Genomic DNA, 21,812 nt, shown 5'->3' on the forward strand with positions numbered 1-21,812 from the left:
TAGAAGTAGTAAACAATTTTTTTTTTTTAGAGACTTTGTCCGCTTAGTCCGCTCGTCATTTGTTCCTGGGTTCCGGTAAGTCAGCGATTTTTGATACTGTGCTCCTTGTACCAGCCGTTGTTCTGCTCGACGTACTCAACAGATTTTGAATACACTATTGCACGTCGAACACGTTCGCGCCCATAGTTAATAGGCGTCGTTATTAATTTTCCACGGACGTGTGTTACAATTACGGTGGCGCGGGAAAAGAGAAGTCACAATCGTTGCTCGACGTTCCTCGTCGTGGCTACGAAACGCGGAGTGAATCTTCGCTGCGCGCGCAGCGCTTGCTGTTGACCCATCGTCATGGCAACCGAGCGACGAGTCTACGTTTAAGGTAGACGGACTATGGCCAGACGTCAGTGCACGCGAGGACGTCGAGTCGTAGGTACATGTTCTTTTTTCCGATCGGATCGTGACGTTCGTCTACCCTCGCGTCTGTCCTAAGAGTTGATACAGTGCTTGTGTTCTACGTCTTTAAGATCAACGGACAACCGCAGGGTCCGTGAGGCCAGAATTCGCTGTCGTTCCAGAGATCATGGAGTGACTGATTGCCGATTAAACGAACAAGGTTAGAATTTACAATTTTGTTCTCGCGATGCGTATACGTGTGTATGGGTTTTCTCCGATCAGGAAAGCGTTAACGAAGAAAAGATTATAACGCGGTCGTTGCTCCGGAGCACGGTGTTGTCGTTACGAACGGAGTTCGTTGACTAGCGTTTGCTTCCACGGCAAAGTTGAAGCGATAAAATGTGTATGTAATCGCGAACGCTGTTCTCGCTAGTGCACGGAAAGCGTGATAAAAAGAACCGAGTACCCCGCGAAGTTAACAACCGTTGACATTATGCTTCAACGTAATAGCCGATGGAGTAGTAAATAGCGCTTTAAGAGGAGAGTAAAACGCGCCAAAAAGAAAGGAAAATGGCGCCTCGTTTGACGATCAGTGTTCGACTACGGAGCTATTAGTCGATTAATATCGCAGATTATGAGTCGCTAGGAAAAGGATCCGTAAATCGTTTATGGCTTTTTATTACGTACGAAATAGTTTATTTTAGATTTGTACTTGAAATATTTATCACGCAATGCAGAACTTTTTCCTGTATATTCTTTGAAAATGTTTCATTTGTATGTTTCTATAATGCTCGACCAGTTACACCTTTCAATAGTTTTGGATGTCGCTTGGGAGAGAGTTGAGGGTACTATATTTGACCTTGCAATTTATCATTTCCCACGTAATTTCTAAGTAAATAAATTAGAATTAAATTACTTCAAAGTGGAAATAAACATGGCTTCCGTTTTAACGATCCAAATTTGCGTACGAAGGGATGTTCGTAGCAATTCCAAGATTACCGTTCAGCGGAAAACACGGGTAGCCATATTTTAATGTTGGTAATGCGAAACTGTCGTTACTAACTAGCGTCGCGATGCGCCGGGACGCTAATGGAAACGAATGTTTCTCAAGTGGTCCGGCTCTGTCAACCATCGTTCGAGTGGTTCGCTCTGCTTTTAGTTTTGAAGATCAGGTTAGGGGCAGAGTGCGCCGTTTATCAAGTTACGATGAAAGCGGTCGTTATCTTCGAGCCGAATGCACTTTCGTGATTTTTCGGTGCGTTCCGGTTTTGGTTAGATTAAAAGCTTCTTCCACGGACTCTCGACCCTTTTAAAAACCCTTTGGCTCTTTCCCATCGAAATTTTTCCGATTTCTGGAAATCTTGATTCCAGCTTCCTCTGAAATAAAAATTTCATGCTTGCTACGATCGTTAATCTCAATTTTCGTCTATCGCGGATTACAAATTCTTGGTTTGATAACGCGTTGATCGAGCGTATTTTTAATATATTTAACGTTCTTGATCTCGTTGAAGGAGTACATTAACAAGGTCAAAGTATTTAAATATATTATTAATGTTCTGGGTTAGGTCTGGGTTAGCTCTTCTTTATTTTGTGAATTAATCTACGAGCATCGCACTGAATTTTATTCATAGGTATTTCATGTCCTGTTACACCGATTAAATATTTGAATTCCCATTACGGGTTATACTTGATAATAAAATACCGAGGCTATTAGTTACAGATAATCGTGTCGTTAATAATAAACCATAGCCGTACACCTACAGTCATTTTTCGTTAATTATCAACGACAGATTTACATAGCCAATGGGATCGTTTTGGTTAGACGGAGCTCGATCTTTGCCGTTAGCGACGGGTTCGGAACAGGTCGTGTTATTTATAAATCGGCGCGTGAAAACATTTACCGAAATTTCGATCCGCGGCATAGCTACCAGACGTCGTCGACTTCCGCGAGTTTCAAGGTTATTGACGCGCTCGCGTCCAAATATTTTCCTTTCGAGTAACCGCCTCGGTCTTGTTTTCGTTCCACCCCTTCAAACGGAGGCCCGTTCCTCAAACAGACTCCGAAGAAAACGGTCTTCGACCGCTCCTCCGGCTTATTCCGTTCACGGATCCCCGTCGGCATTTGCATCCAGCTCGCGTAACTTATCCATTTACGCGAACCGCCGGAACGGAGAAGCTGAGCCCGGTTTTCCTTTCGTTGAAACTGTATTGCGAGCGTCGCGACGGACGGCTGGTTTTCCTCTCGTTCGAGCGAGTTTCGAAACGTGCAGCGACGCGCACCGTGGCGTTGAATACCCGTGCGGGGTTTGCCGGAGTGCCCTGGACTTTTGTTGGAGCTAAAATGGAACTCGATTGATAAGATTTTTCCTTGAACAACCGCCTCATCCATCGAGGTTACCTTTCGGACCATTTTTAGCTGCGTTCCCTCTTTCAGGGTGGTCTAAGTGTATTTTATAGAGGGTGATTACTCTTACATTTTATGGAAAAATTTGTTGTGTACAACAGTTGCGATATAATAGTTTTGTATACGACAAGTATGTAGTGAAAAATTCCAAAACTAAAATGTCGGTAGGTTTAATGTTAAAAAAATAATTTAGGAAGTAGTACATCCACTAAAAAGTACACAGATCTCGAAGAGGTTAAGGATCCCATACTAACTCATCTTCCAAGATCCAAAGTATACATCGTAAAAATTTAAAAGCCTCCCGGCTATCTCGAAACGACATCCCCTTTAAAATTTGGAGAGACTTCCCGATTTCGATATATCAAATATTTCGCGACCACACACGCGCCTGCGCGCACCGCTCAACAATTTTCAAAGAGTAAACTTTTAATCGCTCGTCGACCGCGTGTTTTCAACGGGATATTGCGTGTATCTGGTTGGTTATTATAAAATCGCGACGCAATTCGCTCAGCGTGAAATCGTTTAATAAACGACATCCACCCTCTGTGTATTGATGAATTTTGAGGGGTGCGACGGGATGAGGGGGTTCGGTGAACGTTGTTCGCAATTTTTCACCCCGGACGGGAGGGACGCGTGTATCGCGAAAATCCGTGCTCTGTTTCGTAAACACGCGAAATTTATCGGACAGCTATTTTTTTTTGTTCGGGTGAGTCGAGCTTGTTAAATATTTTCTTCCAGAATCCTGTTGAATATTCTCCCCTGTAATCTTGTTACGTATTTTCTGGCCGAAGAGGACAGAACCCCGAATATTTTCCACGTTGTTTTATTTGAATATTTCGCCGTGGGATTTATTAGACACGTTTAGAAGAGCGCTTGTTCTCATCCTGAATGTTAACGCTGAAACTACCGAGCCAAAACTTGGAATTTCTTCAAAAAATCGCTCGATTATTAACGAATTAATTTTATCGAGTAATTAGTTTATATCCACCCTTTCTCTAACTAGGAAGGTATAGTTATGTATACATATAATAATGGAAATATTTTAGTCGATGTACTTTTGGCACGCGAGAAGAATGATCACGTAAACTCAAACTGCGCGTCGAACGTCCCTACGGCGCAGCAATTTCTCGACGAAAATTAAAGAAATGAAAGGACGCACTTATCATCTGACGTTCAATTGATACCGAAGCGTGAAAGTTGTTTTGTCTCTCGGGGGATGTCAAAGAGCAGCCTTCCGTCGTCCTGTTACCGTGAGAGCCACCCCCTTCTTTCCTTCCTTCCTTTATTCGTTCCATCCATTGTCAACGGGGCTGGCGAAAAAGAAAGTCGCGCAGAAACACGATTTGTCCCGCGAGTTCTACCGCCTCGTTGCGCTTCGTCTGCGATTGTATCGCGACAGGGACGGAAACGATGCATGACCTATACGGCTGCGCTTATTTAGACGTGCACGCTATTATTGGTCACAGTTTCGCTTTGGTTGGATCGTGGGGGATCCAGGGAATGTCTACGATCTGGTCAGATGTTGGTTGGAGGGCGGGTTTAGTTAGAGGTTAGACATTGGGTTTGTAGATGAGATTTTTTTAAGGAAAATGTTTAAGGTCAGAATATTTGTGATTGCCTTGCAGTGTAATATTTATTCAAAACATTTTGCATTGCATTACAATATTCATTTAAAATTCTTCCCTTATAGAGGGTGGGTCTACTTTTAAGCTCCTGAATATTGTAGGGTAGATGAGATTTTTTTAAGGAAATTTTTTACATCCGAATATTTGTGATTACCTTGCATTATAATATACATTTCAAAATTCTTCCCTTATAAAGGGTGGATCTAGTTTGAAGGCCTTGAATATTGAAGGGTAGATGAGATTTTTTTTCAGAGAATTTTGTAAAGATCAATGTGTTTTGTATTCACTTGAACGATACCCAGGAAAAGGGGAGAGAGATTCAATCGTCCTATAAGACACGAGGTGAAAGTTGTATCGTCCACCTGGTCCCGGGTTCAACCCTTATCAGACCGTGGCATCCGTTTCTCTGTCGGAGGAACGAAGTTCGACAACGTCCCTCGCAGAATTAACTTTGCAAGATATGATCAACGCGGCTGTAATATTTAGACGAAGATTTGGATCGGCTCCAATCGCGTGAGGCCTGGCTCGGTTTTATACGGCGATGCCAGATAGAAAACCGTGAGATTATTTTTTCGCGATCCGCGCTGGAATTACGATATCGTTCCGTTCCGTGGTTTCGAGGAACGAATTCGGAATGGAATCACTTTTCTGTCTCCTTAACGAGACCTCTGGTATCGAACAGCGTACAGGATCGGGGAGTCGAGGATTTATCCGCGAAACAACTGGAAAATATCGTCCAACTCCCTGGTGATTTTTCAAGTACAAATAGAGCATTTTCTTTCTTTCTCTGCCTTCTCTTCTTTTCTTCTGGTTCGAGCGATCGACAGATGGCATCAAATCTAATTAATAAAAGCGTCTTAAGAAGTTAGCCCCTCAGGTACGATCGATTTTGTCGCGCGACAGTCAATTAATACTTACACATTTTTGCCGTGCTTTTTCCAGAAGAATTACCTTTCGAATTGCATCATCCTGAACCGCCTCTGCATCGTTCATTAATTAATCTCCGCTCTCGATCGCTTTGAACTCTGTTTGCCTCAAAGATCGAAGAGCCTCGCCAGATGTATTCGCTGCGGGTAGATGGTTTACGCGCGCGACAACTGCAAATATTTTCTAACGGCTCGCACACAGGACGGCGATTTTTCAAGTGTATCCGTCCCAACAACGCGGCTCGCAAGTTTCTGCTGTATTATTCGCGGGGCGGACAGTAGAAAAGCTTTAAGCTCGATCTGGCATCGGACCAATTTCGCGTCGATCGCGCGGACCGCCTTGTACGCGTTTCCACGGGTCCAGAGGGGATGGGGAGTGCTGGATCAGAGAGTAAAAAAAAAAGGAAACGGAGATCGTGAATAACCCCATCGGCGTGTAATGAGCACGCGAAAATGTCCCAGGGCGATTTAATAAACCGATACGAGTTTTTCGGGGTCGCGCTTTGATTTACCTTCCTGCATCGGCGATATTATCTCCGCGGCAGGGTCGATTACGAGCGTTGCCGTGCCACCACGGAGCAAAAGTGGAGTGTCTCTCGGTCGGGTTAACATTTTATCGGGCCGAGGAATCCGATCAACGCCCGTGTATTCGCCGAGGCGATAATGTAGGTCGAAACTCGCGATACGCGAGCCTCTATGCGATTCGAGCCGCGAATCGAACAAAGAGCGATATTCCTCGTACGAAAGTGAGGCGATATCGCGGTATAAAATTCTCTTTTGAGCGACCCGGTTTCGCGGATAAACGGCTTTGAGAGTGCGCCGGGGGTTGATTAATTACGCGTTTCTGAATTCGCGGAGGGTCTTCCTTGCGTATGCACGTTAATAAGACGGTATATTGGGTTGTACAGATCAGGAGCGTAGGAAGAATTCATTGTAGGAAGATTCAGTCGAGCGCGTGTTTCGAAAATCTTCGAGGCTGGTTTTCTCGAGGACAGTGACTGGTGCGAGAAAATTTTATTATACATTCTCGTCGCGATGTTTCGAGAGAATCGTTTACCTTCGAGTCACATGATCTCCAATCACTTCGAATAGAATATGGTTGCCTTTTAACTCGTAGGTCACTGCGTGTCATCCAAAAATGGCAGTCAGAGCTTTCCATTAAGGAACGAACAAAATTTAATCCGAGATCGTTTTACAGCGAAAAGAGGAAACTTTTTCTTAGTACGCGCCTTAAGAATATAGAAAAAAAAAAAAAATAGAAAATAACAATAGATTTGTGAGGTATTTTTCATTAAAACATTTTCCGGGCGTTTGAACGGTCCTGTATAATAGCCGGTTCACTGAATTCGTAAAATGTCGTCGCGGTCTTTCTTTCCCTACAATTAGTCGCCGGCACCTCGTGAGAATCCCCTTAAGACGGGGCGACTTCGCGGCGCATAACCGCGAAAGGGCCGGCTTAACTCGCGAAACGTAATTAAAGCGCCTTAAACCCCCCCAAAGTTTTCCATTTTGCGTTAATTCCCGCCTTTATCAGACGCGGCACGTTCGGTAAAACGCTCTTTTTAAATACCGGGCGAAGTTTCGCCGTTGGCGACGTTGAATAATGTGTCGATGGACGCGAGAATTTCCTGTTAAATTACATTTTAATGGTCTGGCCGCCAAGCCTCCATTCAAGAATTTATACAGCGACGAGCATTGTTAACTTAAGGAGCTTACGATAATCGCTTGTGACATTGGAGAGGATTAACTACATTTTTTTTTTGTATGGAAGAGAATAGATAGATAGAACATAGATAAATAGATAGACTTTAAAGAAGCTAGAAGAACAAAGTAATATTTTTCGAAAGTTGTTCGATACGAAGAGGCAAATCGAGTTATAGTTGGGGCCGGTTAGAGGCTTGCCAAGAATCGAAACGTTGGCAACAAGAATAGAAAAGTGAGAATTGATGGCTGTTAATCCCGAACTTACTACCCGTCGGGAATGATCGATTCACGCGTCGGGGATAACGGGAAAGAAGCTCACCGAGAGTCGGTCGGATATCGCAATGTTCAAGTCCGTGCCAACTGGAAGCTCTTGATACCGTCTACCAGTTGCGGACTGTTTCCATCATACTCTAAATTCCAAGTTTATATACGTCGTCGCTCGGGCACCATCTGCGCGGAACGCACGTGCTGGTCTAAATTTACTCGAGCGCTAGCATCCTTCGAATTACTGTTCTACTGCGCTAGATAACCTTATTACAATTGAAATTACCGCGTTGCTGGCCGAGAATCCGCCCGTCGCCTCCCGTTTCCGCCCTTGGCTGGAGCTTTAAATAATCATCGACGCGCTTTGGACGTTATCGAAATGATTATGAGCGGAATAACATCCCATTAATTCGCAGCGAACGCGTTCGTTATGACGGCTCGGCCGTACGTCCCAAGTATTATTGATGAAATAAATAAACGAAAACATGCGTACGGAGAGGGGCTTTTAACCGTTAAATAATAATGGCCAATATTTGCCGGGCGCGCTAGTCATTTAACGCAACTTGGATTCGAGACCCTCTCAGGCTTACAATTGTTACAGTTGAAATTTTCCGTTCAACGTTTGCGATGCAAATGGTCGAGCTCGATTCTCGCCTACCGATAATTCGAATTAAATTTCAAAGTACCGATGAAGCGTTTAGACCGTGCTCGTTCCAATATTTAGTTTTTAATCCCGATGTTTGTACGTTTCTCACTCTAACACCTTGCGAAGAAATTCGCAAGAAATTCGTTCGTTCGTTCGTCATTAAATACTGCATACCTTTATTAATGTTACACCTCACCCAGTCTCCGATGCTATTCGGAATACTAAATTTCCCAAATTTGGACTCGACATAGTTTTCCTTCGGGATGCAGATGTTTCTGCATTCGCGATCTTCGTTTCTCCCGTTGAAACGGAAACGCGACCCTTAATCCCGCTGGCCGATTTCCTATCCGAGCGTTTTCCCATCTTAGGGATTCGAATGGAGTCTGCACCGTGTAAAAGCACCTGTTAACCCTTTGCTCGCTGGTAGTACTTGTAAGCCGTCTCCGAATCTGTCCGGGAATCTATTTCGCAAATCTTCTGGCCGTACTTCGGTGTAGGGAAAATGTAATCCACGATCGCGGTTGTTAATCAGCGATCGCTGTTAATGATTTACGAATACTCGTACACGATTGGACTCTGACGATGCATGATTCAATCTGTACATTGCAAGCGATCGCTGATTCATTTCTGGACGTGATGATACCGTTTTCTTTATTCCATAAATTTTGTCTACGATATGAACGAATATAAACGAGGTGCTTGTTCTGTGATTGCTAGGTTTGGTGTATCAACCTCGATTACAAATAGATACCATGTACACTACCGCTCAAAAGTATCCGGACACTCGCGAAATACATATGCACTAGTAAAAGTTGTTTACGTACGTGAAGCAGTGACCAAAACCTAACGTTTTAAATCGAAAATAACGTACGTGGACCGGTACTATACTAAAATCAAATACGGGATTCGTCGATGTATCTCTCTGCGGCATAGAGATGAAACAGAGTGGAACTTGAGATTTTGTATTTCAGGAATTTTATTTCTGCGTACTCGTTATATAACTCTTACATCAAAATTAATTCTATTACGATACTTCAGAAAAAAAAGAAAGATATCGATAATAATTACAATTGATATATGCGTTCTAAATACTTTTCGTACAAAGTTAAACTACGTTTTATAGAACAGAGGCAAATTGTCCGGATACTTTTGAGCGTTAGCGCGTGTACCTTCTCAGATTACCGTCAGGTTGTCTCTAAAACCTGCCACCTAGCCAATAGACAAAATTCCCATGCAAAGGAAAACTTATCCACCTCGCAATCTCGAGACCTGATTTCCGTATCTGCGATCGTCGCTCGTTTCGTATCCGCGTATATCTACCAGAAGGGGTGGTTCCCAGTCGCCTAGATTTCCCTCGAAGAGTCGTAGATACCACCAGCAGAAGGGAGGGGACGTGCGGGCGGAGGCGCAGAGATAAAAAGAGGATTAAGATGCGAATTCCGCGGACCCGTTCTTCCGTGCAATTGTAAACTTGTACTCGCGCGAGTCGTAAATTTCGTCGGCGCCGGGGCTCACTTTTAAAATTTAGCGTTCGCGTGTACGTTGGGTGGCGGGTGGCGTTCATTGTCCGTCGCGAAGAAAAGTCTAAAAAGTTCGAGTGGTACCGCCACCACCGGGCGTGCTTGATGCATTGATAAGGAAACCCGCGGAAGGTCTCAGCGGCCCCTTTATTTCTTACGCTCGTGTCTTTTCACCGCGTGGCTGGGAGATATGAGAAACTCTCGGGCGGCGCGTTGTTTCCCCATTAATTGGAAAAAATAACTGTGTGGTCGCTGTACACTTTGGGACGTGGAACGATGCGAGCGAGAGTGACTGCCCGGCTGGGGAGTGAATTATAACGTCGGCCGGAGTAGCGGTCTCTTTATCGTTGCTTACTTCGAGTCTCGTTTTATTCGTTAAAAGTTTGTGCTGCTCTCGAGCTGTAGAACGGAAGGATAGAGTTTGAACGATCGATTTTTGGCGAAGGCGAGATGTCGGAGTGAATTTTTAGCGTGTAGGGCATCTGGAGCTCTTAACGAATGAATACTGCATACCTGTATCCGGGTGAATTAACTTAATTAACCCTTTGCACTCGAGCCCTTTTTTTCTGGTATCTACTAGCAACTCGAGATGCTTTCTTAGTATTCTGTTGCCACGAATGATAAGCTTGATCAGGTCACCTTTACCTTGTCGACAACCATTTTATCGACACTTCGAGTTACAAAGAAATTAAACCCGAACAAATATTCTTGTTGGGCGATTTACTGCGTCACACCTAGTGGTGATCAAGAGTCACCTGTCGGGTGCAAAGGGTTAATGTTACCAGACCAAACCGAACTCTTACCACGTAGGTCACCTTAACGGATGAGTAATGCGTACCTTTTGTTGGATCATAAGAAAAAAAAAAAAATACTATAGGTGCATTCTTGCGTCGCCAGGCTACCGAGCGGCGTAAAAGTTTCATTTCCTTTGTTCGGCATAGAGAACGATTAGTGTACGATAAACCTCGATCGACGAATAAAGTGTCTATTTCGAAGGTGGCCTCAGTATTATTCAGTTTTGTCGAATTTTCTCTTCCTAGAAGAGAAAGTTTTTCGTTTACAAAAACCATCGCTGCACGTGTATCCCCATCGAGGGATAACGAGCCAAGTCACGTGTACACCGCTCACCCTTTTCCTCTATTTTCGGACTCTGTTGGAATCGAAGCTGGGCGGCATAATTTTCACGTGCGCTACTTCCACCCGCGCTCTCCCCGACCCCTCTTCTCGTCGTTCTCTTGTAAGAGAAAAATGTTCTTTCTTTAATGACGTGTCAGTGCCGCGAAACTTAGGGGAGCTCCGTTTTCTATTAAAACTTACTCGGAATTGTTTTTACGCGGCTCTATCCTTGGTCGTCTGGCGAAATTGCTCGCCTTGACTCCCGAGTGCCGCGACAAACGCTGTTTAGAAACGTTAACGAACGAGCGTACGGCTGCTCGGGATGCTTCTTATGATAACACCGATTGCTCCCGGGGAAAACGACGTTGTCTGCGCGTTCTGCAGTTAATTGCGTGTAAATATCGCCGCGAGGACGCGTTTCTGATTCGCGACGGTTAACGAGACGCGTATCGAGGACGTTGGAGTTGGCGCCGGATTAATCCCTTGGCTAATTTGTGACATCGAGTCAGAGCGGTGATAAGTTTATAGGCTATAGTTTAAAGTATTGAATCGTTTTATGGTACATTGTCGCATTTTTAGTTAGTGGAACGGATCGCATATTATTGTAAATATTGATATAATAGCTTACATATATCGCAAGCTGTGACAACTAAACAAAATCTGTAATTCTCCCCTGTTATTCGCATTTTAATTCCGTTATATCGTTTACCGCGTAACCGATACGTTCGGTTCGACGATACACCGTCAACTATCGACTGACGTTCGCGGGGCGGTGTTGACGATTTCGCCGCATCAACACAGAAATAAATACGTATCTCGCTAATTAATGGTAGCTGGATCGCGTTCGCTCGGCTCGACGTAAATATTGAATCGGGTACCCGGTCTATGGATAAACGCTGATACTCGGGAAACGGCGATAGCCGAATCGCGGAAATTGTTAATCACAATATTTGAGTATGGGTCGCTTGAGTGGTCGGGAAGGATGCGCTATCTCGCTCGTAGTTCTGTTCGTCGAAATATACGTTTAGTCTTTAATACATTTCACTCTTTACACACACTTACTATATTTATTTTCCATCGGTTAACAACGTACGGGAATTTAAGTCGAAATATACGAGTCGAAGTGAAATTGAACGGAAATGGTTAATTTACTTCGACTTCAGGGACCTCGCAGAAATTGTTCTTCGCAGAGGACTGAAGGCTAAAGTTTCAGAGACGATAATACTTGGAATTTGAAGGCGATTGAGATAAATTTGGCCCTATCGAAGGATACTTTCTAGATGGGAAGCTTAGCTAGTTAGGGGGCGTTTCGAGGACCGAGGAGGAATCGAAAATGGCCGGAGACAATCTTTTCCCGCGACGAAAGGGAAGATAGTATCCTCGGGGGTAGGAGAGCGTAAATATCAGAGTGAAGACACCCTCGTAGGTGGCAAACGAGACGATCTCGGGCCAACCTAACTGCTTTTGCACCGCGGCGGCAATAAACATCTCCCTTTCTCTTCTCGCCGGTGCAAAAGAACCGTTCGAAAGAAACCGAGGGAGGAAACGCGGCCCATTCCACGCCACTTTTCGTTCCTCGGGACTGCTATTTTCCTCCGTCCGCACCCCCGGCCAGACGGCTAACCTAGACACGTCGAATTTCCGGCTACCTTAGGGCGCTCGTTTTCAGTCGACGACGCGACGGAAACGCTCGCCCAGCCTGTCCTACAGCTACGAGATAAAAGATTCTTCGTGCTCCGCGGCCTTTATGGTGTCAGGGACGGGTAGACGTAGATGCCGTTTCGTTTGCGACCGGGCGGCTCTGGAAATTCGCGAAATAACGTCCAAAGGGTTCAAATCTGAGGAATCTGACGTCGTTGGACAGGGTTGTAATAGGATAAGGCAGGTTAAATCTGGTCTTCGCTTTGAGCATGGTTCAGGAATTGCTCGGCGATGGAATATTTAATATTCGATGGCTTTGGGGCAGAATATTTATATTGCATGAAGCTTATTCAGAGAAATTATATTTAGGATAAAGCAGATTAATATTGGTCCTCGCTTTGGGCATGGTTCAGGAATTATTTGGTGATAGAGTCTGATATTTAATATTCGACGGCTTTAAAGCAGGTTGAAATCGTTCTTCACTTTGGGCATGGTTCAGAAATGACGATGGAGTCTGGTATTTGAAATTTTATGATTACAAGTATGACTTCATAGTGTTTACATTTCAAGTTAGAGAAAACAACGGTATAGTTTGATGTCAGCATTTTATTGTGTGGACAGTTTGTGAACGCTAGATTTTAATAACCGAGCGCTGAGAAATTGATTCACATTCAATTTGGCCATTCGAAGTGGGTCCCGAAACTGGTTGAACTCGATCGGCCCGTTCGAAGCGATCAGATATAATACCGACTCCTCGTTGCTTGCTCGTGGCGCTAATATTATCAGCAGACCTAAGAGGAACAAATTCAACGAAGCCGAAACATAAATTTCTCGTAATAAAATACAACAATAAAAGTTCCATTTAATTCCATTCCGTTTGCCTCATGAATCCCAAATAGTTTGATAATTTAAAAATGAATGGTTACGTTATATATCGTATGTTTCGTTCTGATATTCTACAGAAATTATTTAGGAAAATACCGTCTCCGTGACCTTTACGATATTAGAGCTGGAGAAAATGGGCGGTACGGTTTGTGGCTGGTATCTTCGCGACACGGGGACGTCGTCTCCGCGACGGGATTATAAAAATAAACTTTCGAACGGTTAATGCTGAAACTGCAAAATTGCCTTGCAACGGAGAAACCCTGTCGTCGGGGGGCGAGACACGATTCCGAGGGATTTATCGTTTTCGATTATGCGTCCCAGCGTGGAGCAACAATTGAAACGGTAGTTAATTAAATGATTTGGAATTTGGAATTAAGCTGGACGTTCCATCGAGAAGAATTCTTACGCTGTTAGGTACTCTTTTTCTTTTTTTTTTTTTCAAATTTTTTTGCAATTTTGTTCATTGAATGGGAAATGGGCGTCGAGGGTGTAGTGGGAACGGGTGTGATATTATTTTGGAATGTTTTGATAACTTTTATTTTCGTCATGAAGGGAGCATTGTATATGTTTCGATCCTGTTTTGTCGAAGCATTTTACGTACTTCGATGTTCCAATCATTTTGCCTCCTGAACCAATATACAGGCACACTGAATGGTAAATTTTTTTTTTTAAACGTTTCACCAACTTTTATTCAGAGTTTTTGAAATAAATTTCGAATGTTTCGATCCTGTTCTGCCGAAATATTTCCAGGGTGTTTCGATCACTTGTATATTTACCTCCTCGAATAAAATACAGGGAAAATTGTTATATTATTTACCTTTTATAACAAAATACGAGGGAAACATATAAAATGTTATTAAAATCGTTTTATTTGAACTTCGTGGACGCAAATATCTACATTCAACGTGGTTAATAATATTATCCTAACCGCTCAGGTTTAATTAAAACGCTTGAATATCGATAAAAAACTAAACAGTGAACTCGAACTCGATATACTGAAACACTTTATTTGACCTTAAATTGATATTCAGAGAAAACGAACCAAGGAATAATAAGTCAAGACGAGTTCCGATCGTTTCTCTTAAAAATATATACACCAACTCTCCTCGGCCGCGAAGAGGAACGTAAAAATCGTAACGAGCGAACGATCTCGACCGCGTAACTTTGCGGTATTTCTCCAGACTCGGATAGAGCGAGGGTCGAAGTATCAGATGAAGAAAAAGAAACGGTGAAGGGAGAAGTGAATTTTGTCCGTAGGCGAAATAAAAGCTCGGAGAACTTGTTAAGAACATACAGCGTTGGGGCTGGTTCGCCCAACGATCTTCCGCGTGCCAGCAGTCGAGGAAACTTGCAGAAAAGTTTCCTCGAAGATCGGCATTTTTTCAAACAAATCCCAGGTTCGACGCGTACGCCACTTATTATAATCGATCTTATTTCGACGAATTAAAATTTGATTTCTGATTCCATCGATTACCATGTATGTATTACCATTTTATCGTATATAGATTTATGTATTAATACTATTCGCTTTTTTCTTCTAAAATATTTCACCCGATTCCGTCGACTGCTATGAATTACATCGCTAAATCAATTTATTTAACAACTCCATTCGATTTTCCTTTCATTCTATATACAATTCTTTCTATTTCTATTGAAAATCGTTTATTTAAATCGTCTTACAAACCAACAAAGTGGAAACTCTTCTCTTATTTATCATCAAGTTTCGCTCACATTCAATGATAATTGTCACCCGCACAGAGTCTGAAATAAAAAAAGAGATCGAAGAGCGAAACGAGTCGCGGAACTTGGTCCGTCGAATGTAAAACGGAAAGTTCGCTTTCTCGCCTCGCCCCCTCCCCCCCCCCTCCCTGTCGTTTACCGAAAAGTTCACCGGAGAGGGCCGAGGGTGAATCCCGTCGAAAAGTTGTCATATCTTGCCCGGAATAAATTTCCACCCTCCCCTTCGTAGGTTCTCGTGCGCCACTCGCGATAAATGTTACGAAACAAGCAATTTCGTCGTTTCAACCCCCCCCCCCCCCCCCCCCCCCCCCCCACCCGGGAAAACTCGGCCCTCCCTTCGCGTCTCCATTCGTCGACAAACCGCGAAATTTGCAAGTAAATGAAGGGTTAGAGGGGGGATTTAAACGTCCGTCTTGGCAGGACCTCGGTTTCTCAGCTGCGCGAGTTTGAACGAAGGTAACGAGGACCGAATTTACGCTCCGGTTCGAGGGGGGACAGACAGCGAGGAAAGAAAAGGGATCCCGAAGGGGGTGGAGGGTGAGCACGGGAGAGACAGACTCGCTGCCACGGCATTAATTAATCGTCCGAACTTTTAACGGAATCGTACTTCGTCCTCCGCCCTCGCTCGCTGGTTCCTCTTCCACCTCATTGTTCCCTCTCGATTTTTGCTGTCGCTCTCCGTCTTTCCGTTCGCTCCACTTTCCCGTGTCCCTTTCGCTCCATTTCGCTTTTCTGCGTTTTCCCTCTTTTTGTCAGGTCTGTTTATCCCCGCCTTTGTATCCCCGTTGTTGCTCAAACTTCGACCTCAACCCTCGACGAAGGAACTGTCGGCAGACCCTATCGAACAGGACTCGATTCTCGCCCTTCGAATGCGACGCGATTTTGAGCATTTTTTGAGTGCCATCGGGTGTGCCATGATTGGTTGACTCCAGTTTGGGGCTCTAGAATGATCACGGGGGTTCTTCTGACGGACGTAGATATTCTTTTGTACGTTCAAGACTGATGACTCTATGAAAACATTTTTTGGAGATTTCGTGTATCAAAGAAAGGAACGCAATGTTTAGATAGAAATATGAAATGTATCGTAAGAGTCGAAGTCAGTGATGGGCGAAACCTTAGGTTTCGAATAAATCCGAAGTTTGCCGATATGTTTGTCTCGTTTCCTCTGTTGAACATTTTCCAGAGAGACAAACGAGACAAACACATCGGCAAACTTGAGATTTATTCGAAGCCTAGGGTTTTGCCCATCTCTGGCCGAAATGCGTTCAGCGTAGCCGATCCGATGACGACTTGCGTTTGAGTTTCGACCTTTATGTATTCTTTACGTTTTATGTGTTTATACGTCGCGTGCCAAATACTTTAATCTAAACAATAATATACGTAACTTATGCGCAATTTGTTTGAGTCCTATCTCACGCCTGCTTCCTTTCCCTTACAATATAACGTACCACAAGACGAATACCAAATTTCACCTCAGTCTTGTTTACTCTACACATACCCTTTCGATCGAAACAATCTACACCAGGAACCATTTTCCCCAATTCGTCCCTCCCCCGTTTGAGAAACGCTCGTCTATCCGCCTTCGTCCCGTGTCTTTCCCTTCGTTTCCTCTTTTTGTCCCCTACCCACCCCCTGGCCAACCCTTTCTCCCGCGCCACGGCGGTCCCTCCGCTCGTTTTATTCAGATTCCCCTCCATCCCCCCCCCCTTTTTTTTTCACCCGGCCTCTGTTTCGCTTTATTTCTACCTTGTGTTGGTCTTTCGCTACGCTGGCCCGCTCTTCCGCAATCCCGTGGTCGCCGCAACCCCCGTCCTCCAAAGTCACACAACCCTGCGCGAGCCGCAGACCGAACTATTCGTCATTCGGCGCCCGCGAACGTTGCGAAAACATAAATTTCCCCTGACGAGGGACAACTTTTCGAACTCCTCTCTGCGACCGGTCCAGCGGAGCCATGAGGGGATTCTTCCTGTGGAAGGGGTGAGGGGAGGGGGGTGAGGGTGAAAAGTCAAGTGCCAGGCAGATTAACTGGTCAGGTGGGAGCGACTCCACCGGGCCAGGAATTTATTCTCTTCCGTCCTCTGTTTCGAGTTCGTTGTGGTAATTAGTCGTTAAAGATCGACCTGTGCTCGGGGTCAGTTTTGGTCGACCATTGAGGAGGACGGGTGTTTTATGTCCTCCAGGTTGCGAAAATGCCGAATTTTGTCGATCTCTGCAGAGAAAGAATCGTTTTATTTTTGGAAATAAAAGCAGAGACGTTGGGAAAGGTTGGGAATGTTTATCGAGAACCTTCGTGCGGTAAACGTGCTCGATTTTGTCGAAACTTGTTTAGAATTTTTTCGAATCTCACGCGCAATTTGAACTCTCCGCCTGACTCCATTTCCGCGCCATTGGAAGTGTTTATTAACGCAACTTCTATCTGGACAACGATGCACAGCGAGATTCGTTATAACGAGAGACGATTAAATGTAACCGTACCGAGCGAAAATTCAAAGCCGATTTTCTCGATAACAAAGCCTCGCGTGAAAAACATTTATTCTACATTTTCGACTTGTGTCTTTGTGTAAAATCACCCACCCTTTGCGCTGGTACCAACAGTTACCGAGCACACTGTATAACACCCACTCCCATCAGGGAGTTGATATGAAATTTAATTGACGCAGTTCGCAAAGTTCGTGATGCGCAATGCTATTGTTAACCCTTTGCACTCGAGGCCTTTTTCTCCGGTATTGCCATGAATCCTGAGCTATCTAGATTCGAGAGTAAGGTCACCTTTACCTCGCCGACAATCATGTTATCGACACTTCGAGTTCCAAAGAAATTAAACCTAAAGAAACATTAGGTATTGTAGATTTCCTTCGTGAAACCTAATGGTGACTGACGGTCACCTCTCGAGTGCAAAGGGTTAAATGCAAGGTCATACAAGGTCTTCCAATAGGTACCCCATTTCATCTACATATATTCGATTAAAAAATAAAAACCTAAAACCCCTCACCTCCTCCCCCTACCCATGGAAAACCCTTTGTACGACAAATATTTCAGTCGATGGACCAATCTCGCCCCATCGTACGGTGTCAATTCATGCTCGCGAAGTTTTGGGGTTGAACCTCGTCGCGGCTTTGTCTCTCGGCCATTACGGTCGTTAATTAATGTAATTAAGCCTGACGTCGTAACGGCCGAGGCAAAGGGATGCAATGATTACAGCTGACTGTTCCGAGATTAAAAGCAGTGGAAGGGGAGGAGTGAGGAGGGCGAGATTAAAGAGCAGGGCGGGGGAAGTGAGAAATCGAGCGATCTCGCGCTTCTTTAAATACAATCTTCGCGTCGAGACTTAGAGCGGCGAGTTCGCAATTAAAGAGGCAATTAACCCGACTAGACGTTATTGGAGATTGAAAATCATTCTGCTTTCGATGCAAGGGTAGACAAACTTCGTCTTTTTATTAAATTTCTCTTAATAAAAATTAAATTGGTACGGTTACATAAGGTTAAAAATAAGGTTATTTTGATAAGAAGATAAGAAATGATGATATTCGGATCCGGTATTTTTTAGGGCTCTTGTTTCTAAGAAATTGGGAATATTTTGATGTTTGTCATATTGTTTATGTATCATAAAGTGTGCTTCTGTAAGTGCGATTAGACTCTTTTTTGATAATAACAAGACGGTTGCCTTATATTCGAATAATACACAACCTAGTTTCTACTATCTTTTAATTTTACGTTATGCAACAGTTCGAGTAATTAACAGTTCGAATAATTGACTGTAATTAATTAGAAATCGCGAAGTAACTAATAAACGTTCGTCGCTTACGCGTTGATGACGTCGGGTGGCTCTGCTTCGACGAACGGTTTCGTTTCGTGCGGGAATTTTTAATTGTGCCAAGCTGACGATAAACTGAGCATGGGGATGCACGGTCAAAGGTAGCGAATTTTTCATTTCCGACGAAGCTCCGTCGCAGGAGGCGAAGAATCCGGCAATCTGAATGACAATTAACGAGATTTCGCTTTACCGAGAGGAATAAACTCGCGCGGGATTATGCAAATTCGAAATCGTACAAAGGCGTCGTCTTTCGTGCGGGCGAATATTATACACGGCGGAGCGAAAGTCGCGGCGCGATACGATACCCTAGTGGCTCTCAAACCGAGCTCCGTAATCTCTCTATCTCTAATTCTTTCGTTGGTATTTTATTATTCTTATTTACCCCTTTACAACCCCTTGAAGCTCCCTTTCGAAAATCCTTCGTTTCGTCTTTCGAAACCGTCCTCTCTCGTCTCTCCCTCGATCGAGTTATCGAAGCGTGGAAAGACGAGTTCCACGCGCGACAATTCTCACCGCGGCATCAGTAAATGATTACACCGCAATAAGGTCTCGTTAGCGAGCAGCAGAACGCGCGAGGGAATAAGGAAAACGCCTCATCTCGCATGCAACGTGCGATAGAGCAGGCTCACGTAGTTGCAGGCTCATTCAGTCGGGACGACATGAAGATGGTCATAAAAAGGAACTCTTCGACGCGAACGAGAGAGAGACCGGAAATTAATGTCCTTTCCGACGTTTCTCTCGGCGACGACGAAGCCAGGACGAGAAAGGAACAACGTGGTAGAATTTTGCTCTCACGTCACGCGATACGCCCTTTGCGACGAATTCGCGCGGGGATGCGGTTACATCATCGTAGGGTTTCCTTTGCCGACTCTTGCGAGGCTGACTAAAATTTGAACGAACCGGTCATCTAGATCGGAATGGCGCGGAAGTGGCGGGCTCTTCGACTGCTGCTCTGAAAAGTCTTCTTTTAGGTAGATTCGAGAGGCCTGAGACAGTTGGGGTCGTGTTTAGGATTTAATTGGAATGAAACGAACGCTGGTCCGAGCATTCCCTTTCACAGAATGTTTGTTTGTACCTTAAAGACTAAGAAAATATTTTTTTTTTGTTACGCAAATGCATTCTAGAAAAATGGCCCAGCGCTCGATTGTTTGAAGGACCATTCGTGGGTCCCGCTCGGGGGGTTTCAAATGGAAAATATTTGAGTTTCTTTGACGATTGGTATTTCAGGAAGCATTCCACTAAGAAAGAAATTACAATGATTCGCAATTAACTAAAAGAAATTACAAAATAAAATCTTCGCGAACGTGCCTACAAAAATTGAACCTAAATAGGAATTTATTTTATTCTGCAAATATTATAACACGAACTTTACTTTCAATCTTTTTTATATTCTTGCATATCATTTGCATTTTATAGTTTCTTGTACATTCAAGTTTCTTCTAAATGCATAAAGACCCCGCAGTCTAGTCATCTATAAAATGGAGAAATTTATTTTTCATATCGTTGATAAAACGAGCCAATTTTGGAAGAAGTACTGGAATCTCCAGCCCAGTTTTCGAAGCACAAACATTTCTTTCGTCAATTAACGCGGAGATGTAATCGTTAGTAGTATCTCCCGCTCGAACATCCGCCTCGAATTTCTTGAAGTAAATCGTGTCCTTCGAGAGCTATTCCGCTTTCTTTCCCAAGGGAAGTTTACGCTACACGGCGCGCCCTAATGGCACTTAAATCGTCCGCGACATAATTCAGTTCCAATAATCGTCCCGGTCGTTAATGTGTCGTTTCCCCCGATCACGTTAATTCTCCTCTTTGGGGCTTTACATATCGCGAATCGATTACTGGTAATGGAGGTATAAAAATAAGAGAGATCCAAGGTTTCAAGCTCTCTGGTGCATTATCGAAATCGCGAAAGAACATTCGTTAATAAATTGTCGAGTCACCCGTTTTATTTTCGTGTATACTTGAAAAGTCCCTACTCGTTTGTACGCAGCTTCTATGATAACAAATACAGTTATTAGACCGCGGATATTTGTGCATTTACGACAAGTGTAAATATGCAAAAATATACAAGAATGCGTATGAATTCATAAATATATAAAACATAAAAAATAAAATACATGTTACAACATTCGGAAGACGAAACATACTTTAATCTACGTTTCTGTTCTTTATCTGCGTACATAAAAATTTGAATTCGCATAAACATTCGCAGCCTAATAATTGTACTTCAAGTTCGATACTTGTACTGTAAAATTACCCTTTAAATCAAATTCAAACGAACAAAAATTCTGGAATTTCTTGAAAAATTCCAATCTTTTAAAATTCAAATAAACAACTAAAATTTAACATTGTCTATCACTTACCAGAGGAACTCGAGAAGAACCAATTACTAACTCCAGATATTCCAAAAAACCTGCAACCCTTTTACTCGATTTTCCAGAAATTCTATTCCTCCGTTATCTTCCATCGCCGCGAGTTTCCCAAGATTTCCAAAGCGTGGCGAAGCACGCGTCATTAAAAGTTCATCAGGAATCGATGAAAGCCTCGGAGAGGGGTCGAAAGAAATCGTTCGACGCGAGAAACAAATTACTCGGAAAGCGCACGAGCGTCGCGGTGTAATTCACCGACGTTTGGCAAAAAGTGGGCGCGATTGGTCGCGAAAGATTTAGCAAACGTTCGCTCCCGAAGTAAACACCCCGCAAAGGTATTCCGGAGGGAGCGATAACTCGCTCGCCATTCATAAATTACCGTCGGACAATTTAACAGAAACGAGCCGTCGAAATTGCCTAACTACGTTGCCCGCGACGAAAGGAACCCCATTTCCTCCCTATCGCCGTAGGGTCATTCGATAGTTTGTCCTAATGGGGGTTGCGATCATTCGAAACGTGATTCCTTGCAAATCGTCGCCGTCTCGTTTGCGTTATTTCCATCGTTTCCTTTAAATTTCGATAGAAGAGTCAAGGACAAAAGTCGACAAAAAAAAAAAAATATAAAGAATCGTGTCTGATTAGATATCGCGTTACCGCTCGAGGGGATTGGAGTCGACTTCAACAAATTCGAAATAAAATAATTGGGTAGATAGTACGTAGTCTAGGTACAGCTTTCACCGCCAATTTTTCCAAACGAATAAATTTTAC

The 21,812-nt window shown here is 43.7% G+C and overlaps 1 protein-coding gene across 2 annotated transcripts in view; it reads left to right on the forward strand.

The window, feature by feature from the left end:
* Nucleotides 1-388: 388 nt before the first annotated feature.
* The window catches only part of LOC128891630 (protein rhomboid-like), a 129,945-nt gene continuing 108,521 nt past the window's right edge, over nucleotides 389-21,812 (forward strand). Inside the window, exons 1-2 of one of the 2 annotated variants that reach the window (XM_054151269.1) lie at nucleotides 389-423; nucleotides 522-610. The gene's annotated coding sequence lies outside the window, so the exon portion shown is untranslated. Of the gene's footprint in view, nucleotides 611-21,812 lie in introns of both variants that reach the window. The other variant, XM_054151268.1, reaches the window with a different exon arrangement.

Source organism: Hylaeus anthracinus, unplaced genomic scaffold, assembly GCF_026225885.1.
Source record: "Hylaeus anthracinus isolate JK02 unplaced genomic scaffold, UHH_iyHylAnth1.0_haploid 12002, whole genome shotgun sequence".
NCBI classification, from domain to species: Eukaryota; Metazoa; Arthropoda; class Insecta; order Hymenoptera; family Colletidae; genus Hylaeus; species Hylaeus anthracinus.